The following is a 12,782-nucleotide window of genomic DNA, read 5'->3' as shown; positions in this document are numbered from 1 at the left end:
GGTGTGGAGAAATGGGAACCCTCTTACACTGTTGGTGGAAATGCAAACTAGTACAGCCACTATGGAGAACAGTGTGGAGATTCCTTTAAAGACTGGAAATAGAACTGCCATATGACCCAGCAATACCACTGCTGAGCATACACACTGAGGAAACCAGAATTGAAAGAGTCACTTGTACCCCAACGTTCATCGCAGCACTGTTTATAATAGCCAGGACATGGAAGCAACCTAGATGCCCATCAGCAGATGAATGGATAAGAAAGCAGTGGTACGTATACACAATGGAATATTACTTAGCCATTAAAAAGAATACATTTGAATCAGTTCTAATGAGGTGGATGAAACTGGAGCCTGTTATACAGAGTTCAGTAAGCCAGAAAGAAAAACACCAATACAGTATACTAATGAATATATATGGAATTCAGAAAGATGGTAATGATAACCCTGTATGCGAGACAGCAAGAGACACAGATGTATTGAACAGAGTCTTTTGGACTCTGTGGGAGAGGGTGAAGGTGGAATGATATGGGCTAATGGCATTGAAACATACAAATTATCATATATGAAATGAATTGCTAGTCCAGGTTTGATGCATGATACATGGTGCTCAGGGCTGGCGCACTGGGATGACCCATAAGTATGGGATGGGGAGGGAGGTAGAAGGTGTGTTCAGGATGGGGAACACATGTACACCAATGATGAATTCAAGTCAATTTATGGCAAAACCAATACAATATTGTAAAGTAAAATTAATTAATTAATTGATTTTTAAATAATGCACAACAAATTTTCTGTAGTTGCTTCTTTAAAATAAAATCAAGCAAGCATTTTGAAAGAGCCATTTATTTGGCAGAAAGAAATTCAAAAGTTAAAGAAATTTAACTTTGGATCTAGCAAACTACACTCTTGTTTAAACTCAAAAAAGATTGTACCAATGAAACATTAAAATGAGACAGCTGTATTTAAAAAACCTCCATGCCCACAGACACAACTTCTCAACTTAAGTATACTGTCTACTGTTACTTAATTTCAGAGCTTTGATTTATAATAATATTAATATTTATATTGTAAGAATTATTGATAAGGTTTACATAGTGTCTAAAAGAGGGGGTATTTAATACACCCCCAAATTCAAACACATACCTACACACACATAATTTTGATGTGTGTGCATTTTTGAATAAACAAGTCAAACAAGTAACTGGGCTTATGCCCAAAGAAGAATTATGAATCATAAATTTTAAACTATACCTCTTCAAATTAGATGTAGTGGTTTTCTAATTTATTGTTCCAAATATATCAATCAATATAATCAATACAGTGGCATATTAAGGCTCAGTTGAATTCTGAGCCTTAAAAACAGTAAGGCTCAGTAACAAATACAGTAACTATCTTTTTCCATTTATGTCAGCTCTGGAATGGTATTTAACTATTAACAAATTAACAGATTAAAGATGTGAATATTGCACAGCATTTTAACCATTCTTCAGAAAGGCTAATTAATTTAAATCTAGGCCTTGGATTTGCCTGTCTAAACTAAGTCACTTTCCATTCTGGTTGTAGGTTCATTTGCATCCTGAAGCAGTGTACGTCCATTGTTTTTTCACTCCCTGAACACAGTTGAGTGTATTTTGTTCTACTGAGTTTACATGGGCTGCAGATGCCAGTTCCTGTTGCAGCTGTGATTATATTTTAGAATGGGCTAACAGACAGTAGAGAGTGTTCAACACTCACTGCATTCAACAAAGGTCTAGTCTGATTTGTATTGGATTAGTACTTCCAAAAAGCAAAGGCAGGAACTAAATGATAGGGTTTCAAAACCTTAGGCCTTTGAAATCTCTGGACATTGATTACAGAGGTAATGCTGAAGCAGAGTCTGACTGTCATAAAAGAACAAAAAATTGTAAAATCATTCCCTTTAAAAGACTAACCAGTGCATTGAATTCTTATTAATAAAACCACATTTGGTTAAATGGTCCATGGCTTCTTAAAGCAAATAATATGTTTACAAAGTGCTTTATGCATTGATATTATTTTATTGTCAAAACCATGAAGAACTAGAAACAAAACAGCTCTCAGTGTGTGTGTGTGTGTGTGTGTGTGTGTGTGTACTTTCTAGAAAACGATGAAATATTCTGGCACTATGGATTATTATGATTTAATTTTTTTTTTCATTTCCCTTCCAAATTCAAAGAATTCCACTGAGATACTATACTTTCTCCCATGTTGCTTTGCTCTATATCCTTGGGAACTAGCACATTCAATGCATTTCCTTGGCTCCAATATTAGCTTTTCCTTCTAGACCCACCATTGGGAGATGTTGACAGAAGATTGTAAGGTAGGGAGAGAGAAAAATCATAGCAATTGTTCCTCTCCTTCTCTATGGAGATGCTGTTTTGAGCAGTAGTCCATGTGGCACTGGTATTAAGGAAACTGCCTGCCAATGCAGGGGACATGAAAGATGTGGGTTTGATCCTTGGGTTGGTAAGATCCTCTGGAGAAGGAAATGGCAACCCACTCCAGTGTTCTTGCCTTGAGAATGCCATGGACAGAGGAGCCTGGAGGGCTACAGCCCATAGGTTGCAAAGAGTCAGACATGTCTGAGGTGACTTAGCACAGCACCTATTTTCTACCATGGTTCCAATTTCTCTTCAACAGCCCATGCTGTTAGACTACTTTGTGATCTCTCTTCTTGGGGTCTTATATCCTACTATGGAATACTGGATAATGTCCTCTTCTCAAATGTTTCCAAGTCTTAATTTCTGGAATCTATGAATATGTTATTTTATACAGAAAAGCAAACTTGCAAATGTTAAGAATTTTGATGGAAATATCATCTTGGATTATTTGGGTGGGACCAATACAACCACAAAGATCCTTATAAGACAAAGGCAAGAAAGTCAAAAGAATCAAATAATATATTGATCTAAATGAGAATGAAATTATGATGTATCAAAATTGGTGGGATAGACTTAAAGAAAGGCAGAGGGAAATTTATAGCATTCTAGAGCTACATTAAAAAATAAAGGTCTAAAATCATTATTCTCAACTCACTTCCTCAAGAAACTAGGAAAAGAGCAAAATAAACCCAAATGAGTGTTAATGATAACTAAAAATATGAGAACAGGAACAAATTATTTAAAAGAGAAAACCAATAGAAAAAAAAAAAAAAAACAATGTCTGGTTCTTTAAAAATATTAAATTGAAAAATTTCTAGCAAAACTGGTAAACTAAAGGAAAAAAGTGAAAAAAGACAGTACCAATGTCAAGAAGGAAGCAGGCTATATCATTATAGACTATAGAAATTTAAAAGAAAATAAGGAAATACAACAAACATCTCTATACACATAAATTCAGCAACTTAGATAAAATGGTTTATGTTAACCACCGACTCACATATCCCTATATGAAAGGGATCATTTGTTTGGTCTATAACTATTAAGAAAATTGCATCTTTATTTTAAAAATTCCCAAAAAGAAATGTCTAGGCCTAGATGGTTGCACTTGAAATTTTACCAAAAAAATTTAAAAGAATTAACACTAATTCTATATAATTTTTGAGAAAACAGAAGGAGAGATAGCATAAGGGAACTATCTTAATTTGATAGTTGTCTTAAAACTCTATGATAACATCATACTTAGTCGTGAAAAATTGTACATTTTTGGAAATTGCTACAGATACTATATACAATGAAAGGATAATAAATAAATACTATTAATAATTCTGTGTCCCAAAATTTGATAAAGTAGATGACAAGGACCAATTACTTGGAAGATACAATTTACCAAAACTCATACAAGATGAAATAGACAACATGAATAGTACTTTGGCTATTAAAAAAAATTTTGAATCAATAATTAATAACATTCCACATCAGAAAACACCAGGATCAAATAAGTGATTGGTGAAATCTACAGAACATTTATGAAAAAATTAAATTAAGTCTATAAAATTTTCAGAGGATAGAAGCAGACAGCATATTTCCAAACTCATTCTATAAGGCCAGCATTTGGTCAGTTCAGTCACTCAGTTGTGTCCAACATTTTGCAACCCATTGACTGCAGCACACCAGACTTCCCTGTCCATCACCATAGTGACCTCCTTCAAAAGTACTTAGGCCAACACTGTTGTATGCAATGCATCTGACCAGTGTCAACCCATGCCTCCACCAGAGGCTCTTGAACACTCACAGGCAAGGCTGTCTCAGTCTCTTATGGGATCACTGCTCCTTTCTCCTGGCTCCTGGTGCACACAAGGTTTTGTTTGTGCCTTCCAAGAAAGAGTCTGTTTGCCCAGTCTTGTGGAAGTTTTGTAATCAAATCCCACCGACCTCCAAAGTCAAATTCCATGGGGGGGTTCTAAGTCCCTTTGCTGGATCCCCAAGTTGGGAAATCTGCTGTGGGTCCTAGAACTTTTGTAACAGTGCAAGAACTTCTTTGGAATAATTGTTCTCCTGTTTGTGGGTCGTCGGCTGAGTGGCTCTACGGTGGGGCTAATGGCAGCCTCCTCCAAGAGGACTTATTCCACACATTGTGCCTCCAAGGTCTGCTGTAGCCAGAGCCCCTGTCCCTGCTTCAGGCCACTGCTGACCCGTACCTCTGCAGGAAAAAGTAAAACACTCAAAGGCAGGTCTGGCTCAGTCTTTGTGGGATCTTTGGGTCCTGGTGCACACAAGGTTTTATTTGAGCTCTCAGAGTGTCTCTGATGTGTATAGGGTTTGATTCTAAACATGACTTCATCCCTCCTCCCATCTTGTTGGGGCTTCTCCTTTGCCCTTGGACATGGGATATCTTTTTGGTGGGGTTCAACATTCTCCTGTTGATGGTTGTTCAGCAACGAGTTGCAATTTTGGAGTTCTCACAGGAGAAGATGAGGACATGTCCTTCTACTCTGCCATCTTAGCAGTAAAAGTCAGCATTACCCTTATACTAAAATCAGACAACATTACAAAAAAGAAAACCATAGACAAGTATCTCTCATGAACTTAGATGAAAAATTCTTCAACAAAGTTTTAACAAATGATTTATTGTTGTTAGTGTATAGAAATGCAAAAAAGATTTCTCCATGTGAATTTTGTATCAAGTGACTTTACTGAGTTTATTGATAAGCTCTAGTAGTTTCTGGTATCATTTTTGTCTTTTCTATATACAATATCATGTCATTTACAAACAGTGACATTTTACTACTGAATTTTCCAGTTTGAATTCTTTTTGTTCCTTTTTCTTCACTGATTGCTATGCTAGGACTTTTATTTATTTATTATTTTTTAAAAGTTTATTTATTTTAACTGGAGGCTAATTACTTTATAATATTGTAGTGGTTTTGTCATACACTGACATGGGTAAGCCATGGCTGTACATGTGTTCCCCATCCTGAACACCCCTCCCACCTCCCTCCCATCCATCCCTCTGCTAGGACTTTTAAAACTATGTTAAATAAAGTGATGATAGTGCACCATTCTTGTCTTCTCCCTAATCTTAGAGTTAATACTTTCAGCTTGTTACCATTGTGTATGATGTTAGCTGTAAATTTGTCATATATTGCCTTTATCATGTTGAAGTATTTTTCTTTCATGCCCACTTTCTGGAGAGGTTTTTTTTTTTTTTGTTTGTTTTTATTTTTTCATCATAAATGGATGTCAAATTTTATCAAAAGCTTTTTATGCATCTATTGCAATGAGCTTATGGTTTTTATTTTTTAATGTGTTAATGGAATGTATCACAATGATTAATTTGAAGATATTGAAAAATCCTTGCATCACTGGATAAACCCCAGTTGATCATGGTGAAAGGAAACAACATCGTTTACTATCACAACAAAAAGAATAAAAAACAAGGGAATAAAGCTACCTTAGAAGACAAAAGGGCTTCCCAGATAGCTTAGTTGGTAAAGAATCCACCTGCAATACAGGAGATGGGTTCAATCCCTAGGCTGGGAAGATCCACTGGAGAAGGGATAGGCTACCCACTCCAGTGTTTCTTGGGCTTCCCTTGTGTCTCAGCTGGTAAAGAATCCACCTGCAATGCTGGAGACCCTGGTTCAATCCCTGGGTTGGGAAGATCCCCTGGAGAAGGGAATGGCTACCCGCTCCAGTATTCTGGCCTAGAGAATTCCATGGACTATATAGTCCTGTTCAGTTCAGTCGCCCAGTCATGCCCGACGCTTTGAGACCCCTTGGACTGCAGCATGCTAGGCTTCCCTGTCCATCACCGACTCCTGGAGCTTCCTCAAACTCATGTCTATCAAGTTGATGATGCCATCCACATATAGTCCTTATATAGCCCATGGGGTCACAAAGAGTTGAACACGACTGAGTGACTAACTTTCACTTTCAAGGAGACAAGAGAATTCTACTCTGAAAACTATAAGACACTGATGAAAGAAATCAAAGATGACACACAAAAAATGGAAAGATATAAAATGTTCTTGGATTGAAAGAAGCAATACCATGAAAATGACTATACTCCCAAAGGCAATCTACAAATTGAATGCAACACTATAAAATTGCCAGTGGCATTTTTCAAGGAACTAAAATTTTTAAAATTCCTATGAAAACACAAAAGACCCTGAATAGTCACAACAATCTTAAAGAAAAATGGAGCTAGAGGGATCAGGCTTCCTACACTGCAAAGGTACAGTAGTTGAAACAAAGTAGTATGGTACTGGTACAAAAATAGACATTTAGATCAATGGAACAGAATAGAAAACCCAGAAGAAATATAAAGAAAAGAAACCCAGACCTATGGTCAATAAACTATGACAAAGGAGGTAAGAACATACAATGAAACCACTTTAATAAGTGGTTCTGGGAAAACTGGACAGCTACATGGAAAATAATAAAATTAAAGTATTCTCTAACGCCTCACACAGAAATAAACTTAAAATTGATTAAAGACCTAAATGTAATCCAGGCTATAAAATTTTTAGGGGAAAACACAGAAGAACACTGTTACATAAATTTCAGCAATATCTTTTTGGATCCATCTCCTTGAATAATGGAAATAAAAAATTAAACAATGTGGCCAAAGTAAACTTAAAAACTTTTGCATAGCAAAGGAAATAAAAAACAAGATGAAAAGAAAACAGACGGAATGAGAGAAAATTTTTGGAAATGATTCAACTGACAAGGGATTAATTCCTAAAGTCTATAAACAGCATATGTAACTGAATATCAGAAAAAGAAAACCCAAACAACCCAATCAAAACATGGACAGAAGTCCTAAATAAATATTTCTGCAAAGAAGATATACAGATGGCCAAAAGGCACAAGAAAAGGTGCTCAACACTGCTACTTATTTGAGAAATGCATATCAAAACTACAATGAGGTATGACCTCACACCAGTCAGAGTGGCCATCTTCAAAAATGTACAAATAATAAATGCTGAAGAGGATATGGAGTAAAAGGAACCCTCCTATATTGTGGGGTGAGTATGTAAAATGCTGAAGCCACTATGGAGAACAGTATGGAAGTTCCTTAAAAAGCTAAAATAGAGCTACCACAAGGTTATGGGATAAATGTCAACAACCTCAGATACACAGAAGATACCACCCTAATGGCAGAAAGTGAAGAGTCTCTTAATGAAGGTGAAATAGGAGAGTGAAAGGCTAGCCTAAAACTCAACATTCAAAAAACTAAGACCATGGCATCTGATTCCAACACTTCATGGCAAATAGATGGGGGGGAAATGAGAATGGTGGTAGATTTTATTTTCTTGAGCTCCAAAATCAGTGCACAAGGTGACTATAGCCAGGAAATAAAAATACTCTCACTCCCTGGAAGGAAAGCATATTAAAAGCTAGACAGAGTGTTAAAAAGAAAACACATCATTTTACTAACAAAGGTCTGTTGAGTCAAAACTATGGTTTTTTCTAGGAGTCATGTACAGATGTGAGGGTTGGGCCATAAAGAAGACTGAGTGCCCAAAAATTGATGCTTTCAAATTGTGGTGCTGGAGAAGACTCTTGAGGGCCCCTTGAATAGTGATGAAATCAAACCAGTCAGTCCCAAAGGAAATCAACCCTTAATATTCATTGGAAGGACTGATATTGAAGCTGAAGCTCTAATACTTTGGCCACCTGATGCAAAGGGCCAACTCATTGGAAAAGATTCTGATGCTGGGAAAGACTGAAGGCAAAAGGAGAAGATGATGGCAGAAGATGAGATGGTTGGATAACATCACTGATTCAGTGGACATAAACTTGGGCAAACTCTGGGAAACAGTGAGGGACAGGGAGGCCTGGTGTGCTCCACAGAGTCACAAAGAGTTGGACACGACTTAGTGACTTAACAACAACAAATGGTCCTGCAACCCCATTCTTAAGTACATATGGGGGAGGGGGGCGGGGAATGCACAACTCCAATGGTCATGGCAGCACTATTTACAATAGCCAAGACATGGAAGCAACCTAAATGTCCATCAACAAATGAATATATAAAGAAGATGTGCTATGTATTTCTTATACTTTAATTTCATTCTTATGCAGGATCCCGCATTACTTCCTGCACATTCAGAATGAATTCTGAGAATCTGAATGAGCCACCTCATTTAATGAAAGAGCTGAAGTTTGCAGCTTATCTAAATTGATGCAAAGAGTGTAGACATGTGAAGAGGGCCAATTGAAGACAAAAAAAGGGCAGGGGAACTAGAGGAAATAAAAATCTAATATAAATAACATTAAAATACATAGTATAAAAACAGAGAGTCAGTCAGTTCAGTTCACTCACTCAGTCATATCTGACTGTTTGCAAACCCATGGAGTGCAGTATGACACCAACTGCCTGTCCATCACCAACTCCCGGAACATGCTCAAAATTATTTCCATCATTTGGTGATGCCATCCAACCATGTCATCTTCTATTGCCGCCTTCTCCTCATGCCTTCAATCTTTCCCAGTATCAAGGTCTTTTCAAATGAGGCAGTTCTTCGCATCAGGTGGCCTAAGTATTGGAGCTTCAGTCTCAGCATCAGTCCTTCCAATGAATATTCAGGACTGATTTCCTTTAGGGTTAACTGGTTTAATCTCCTTGCAGTCTAAAGGACTCTCAAGAGTCTTCTCCAACACCACAGTTCAAAAACATCAATTCTTTGGCACTCAGCTTTCTTTATGGTCCAACTCTCACATCCACACATGACTACTGGAAAAACCATAGCTTTGACTAGATGGATATTTGTCAGCAAAGTGATGTCTCTGCCTTTTAATATGCTGCCTAGATGGGTCATGGTTTTTCTTCCAAGAAGCAAGCACCTTTTAATTTTATGGCTGCAGTCACCATCTGTAGTGATTTTGGAGCCCAATAAAATAAAGTCTCTCACTGTTTCCATTGTTTCCCCATCTATTTGCCATGAAGTGATGGGGCCGGATTCCATGATCTTAGTTTTCTGAACGTTGAGTTTTAAGCCAGTTTTTCCACTTTCCTCTTTCACCTTCGTGAATAGGCTATTTAGTTTTTCTTCACTTTCTGCATAACTGAGGTTATTGATATTTCTCATGACAATCTTGATTCCAGATTGTGCTTCATCCAGCTCAGCATTTCTCATGATGTACTCTGCATATATGTTAAAGAAACACGGTGACAATATAAAACCTTGATGTATTCCTTTCCCAATTTAAAACCAGTCTTTTCTTCCATGTCCGGTTCTAACTGTTTCTTCTTGACCAGCATTAAGATTTATCAGAAGGCAGGTAAGGTGGTCTGGGATTCCCATCTCTTTCATAATTTTCACAGTTTGTAGTTATCCACATAGTCAAAGGCTTTGGTGTAGTCAATGAAGCAGAAGTAGAACTCTCTTGCTTTTTCTATGATCCAACACATCTTGGCAATTTGATCTCTGGTTCCTCTGTTTTTTCTAAATCCAGCTTGAACATCTGGAAGTTCTCAGTTCACATACTGTTGAAGCCTCACTTGGAGAATTTTGAGCATTAGTTTGCTAGCTTGTGGGATGAGTACAACTGTTCAGTAGTTTAAACATTCTTTGACCTTGCCTTTCTTTAGGATTGGAATGAAAAGTGACCTTACCAGTCCTGTGGCCACTGGTGCATTTTCCAAATTTGCTGGCATATTGAAAGTAGCACTTTTACAGCATCGTTTTTTAGGATGTAAAACAGCTCAGATGGAATTCTATCACCTCCAGTAGCTTTGTTCATAGTGATGCTTCCTAATGCCCACTTAACTTCGGACTCCTGGATGTCTGGCTCTAGGTGAGTGATCACACCACTGTGGTTATCTGGGTCATTAAGAGCTTTTTTCTATAGTTCTTTTGTGTATTCTTTCCACCTTTTCTTAATATATTCTGCTTCTGTGAACCATAGATTTCTGTCCTTTTTTGTGCCCATCTTTGCATGAAATGTTCCATTGGTATCTCTAATTTTCTTTAGGAGATCTCAAGCCTTCCCCATTCTATTGCTTTCCTCTATTTGATTGTACTGATCACCCAGGAAGGCTTTCTTATCTCTCCATGCTTCTCTTTGGAATTCTGCATTCAGTAGTTATATCTTTCCTTTTCTCCTTTGTCCTTTGCTTCTCTTCTTTTCGCAGCTATTTGTAAGGCGTCCTAAGACAACCATTTTGACTTTTTGCATTTCTTTTTCTTGGGGATTGTCTTGATCACTGCCCCCTGTACAATGTCCCAAAACTCTCCATCGTTTTTCCAGCACTCTATCAGATCTCATCTGATGAATCTATTTGTCATTTCCACTCTATAATAGTAAGGGATTTGATTTAGCTCATAACTGAATGGTCTAGTGGTTTTCCTTACTTTCTTCATTTTAAGTCTGAATTTGCAATAAGGAGTTCATGATCTGAGTCACAGTCAGCTCCTGGGTTTGTCTGTGCTGACTGCATATAGTTTCTCCATCTTTGTTTGCAAAAAATATAATCAATCTGATTTTGGTTTTGATTGTCTGGTGATGCCCTCATGTAGAGTCATCTCTTGTGTTGTTGGAAGAGGGTGTTTACTATGACCAGTGAGTTCTCTTGGCAATACTCTGTTAGCCTTTGCTCTGCTTCATTTTGTACTCCAAGGCCAAACTTACCTGTTTTCTAGGTATCTCTTGACTTCCTTTCTACTTTTGCATTTCTGTCCCCTATGATGAAAGGGACATCTTTTTTTTTTTTTTTTTTTTTTTGGTGTTCTACAAGATCTTGTAGTTCATCATAGAACCATTCAGCTTCATCTTCTTTTGCGTCAGTGCTGGGGGCATAGATTTGGATTACTGTGATATTGAATGGTTTGCCTTAGAAATGAACAGAGATCATTCTGTGATTTTTGAGACTGCACCCAAGTATTTTGGACTCTTTTGTTGACTATGAGGGCTACTCCATTTCTTCTAAGGGATTCTTGTGCACAGTAGTAGATATAATGGTCATCTGAATTAAATTTGCTCATTCCAGTCCATTTTAGCTCACTGATTCCTAAAATTTTGATGCCATCTCCCATTTGACCAGTTCCAATTTACCTTGATTCATGGACCTAACATTCCAGATTCCTAAGCAATATTGTTCTTTATAGAATCAGACTTTATCTCCATCACCAGTCACATCCACTACCGGGCATTTTTTTTCCTTTTGGCTGCATCTCTTCACTCTTTCTTGACTTATTTCTCCACTCTTCTCTGGTAGCATGTTGGGCACCTACTGAGCTGGGGGGATCATCTTTCAGGGCCATGTCTTTTTGCCTTTTCATACTGTTCATGGGGTTCTCAAGGCAAAAATGCTGAAGTGGTTTGCCATTCCCTTCTCCAGTGGACCACATTTTGTCAGAATCTGCACCATTACATGTCTGTCCTGGGTGGCTCTACAGGGCATGGCTCATAGCTTCATTTAGCTCAACAAGTCTATTGTCCATAAGATCAGTTTGGTTAATTTTCTGTGATTGTGAATTTCATTCTGTCTTCCCTCTGACAAATAAGGATAAGAGACTTATGGAACCTTCCTGATGGGAGAAACTGTTAGCGAAACTGGGTCTGCCTTGTTCTGATAGGTGGGGCCATGATCAGTTCAGTTCAGTTCAGGATAGAACCTGCATATCCTGTAATGCAGGTGGATATTTTGCCACTGAGACACTAGGGAAGCCTTATATATAATAGTTATATATGAGATTTATATATATATATATATATATATATGGTATATATTACGTCTTATTTATGCACTCCTCTGTTGATGGACACTTAAATTGCTTACATATCTTGGTAATTATAAACAGTGCTGTTGTGAACACTGGGGTGCATGTATCTTTTTGAATTATTATTTCTGCTTTCTTCAGATATATACCCAGAATTGGAATTGCTGGATCAAAATAGTGTTATATTTGATTTTTTGAGGAATCTCTAGACTGTTTTCTGTAGTATTTCCTTGTCTCAAATTTTTAAGTTCTTTCAAATATTTTCCTTTATGAAAATAAAATAAATTCTTTTTCTAGTTTTGTAAAACTAAAAACATTTCTACAACATTCATGTATAAATAAAATTTTCATGCTATACACTTTTGTTAGTACTCTTCACTTCAAGACTCTCAATACATTATTTTGATTTTTCCAACATTAAGTTGAATGAAGAAATGTCTGAAGGAAGACTGATATGCAGACATATTTCTTTGTAGAACATCTCTATAACTTAAGTGTGAGCAGGGCTTTTTCTATTTAAATTCAAGTACTATTAGAAGTATTTATTTTTTGAAGGACTTTAATACTTGGTAAGATACTTGTATATGCAAAATTAGATCTTTTGTAAGCTCAGGAAACTGTACTTCCAGTATATCACTTAGTATTATTGTAATTT

This window comes from Dama dama, chromosome 14 (assembly GCF_033118175.1).
Source record: "Dama dama isolate Ldn47 chromosome 14, ASM3311817v1, whole genome shotgun sequence".
Classification (NCBI taxonomy): domain Eukaryota; kingdom Metazoa; phylum Chordata; class Mammalia; order Artiodactyla; family Cervidae; genus Dama; species Dama dama.
This window is presented reverse-complemented; position numbering follows the sequence as displayed.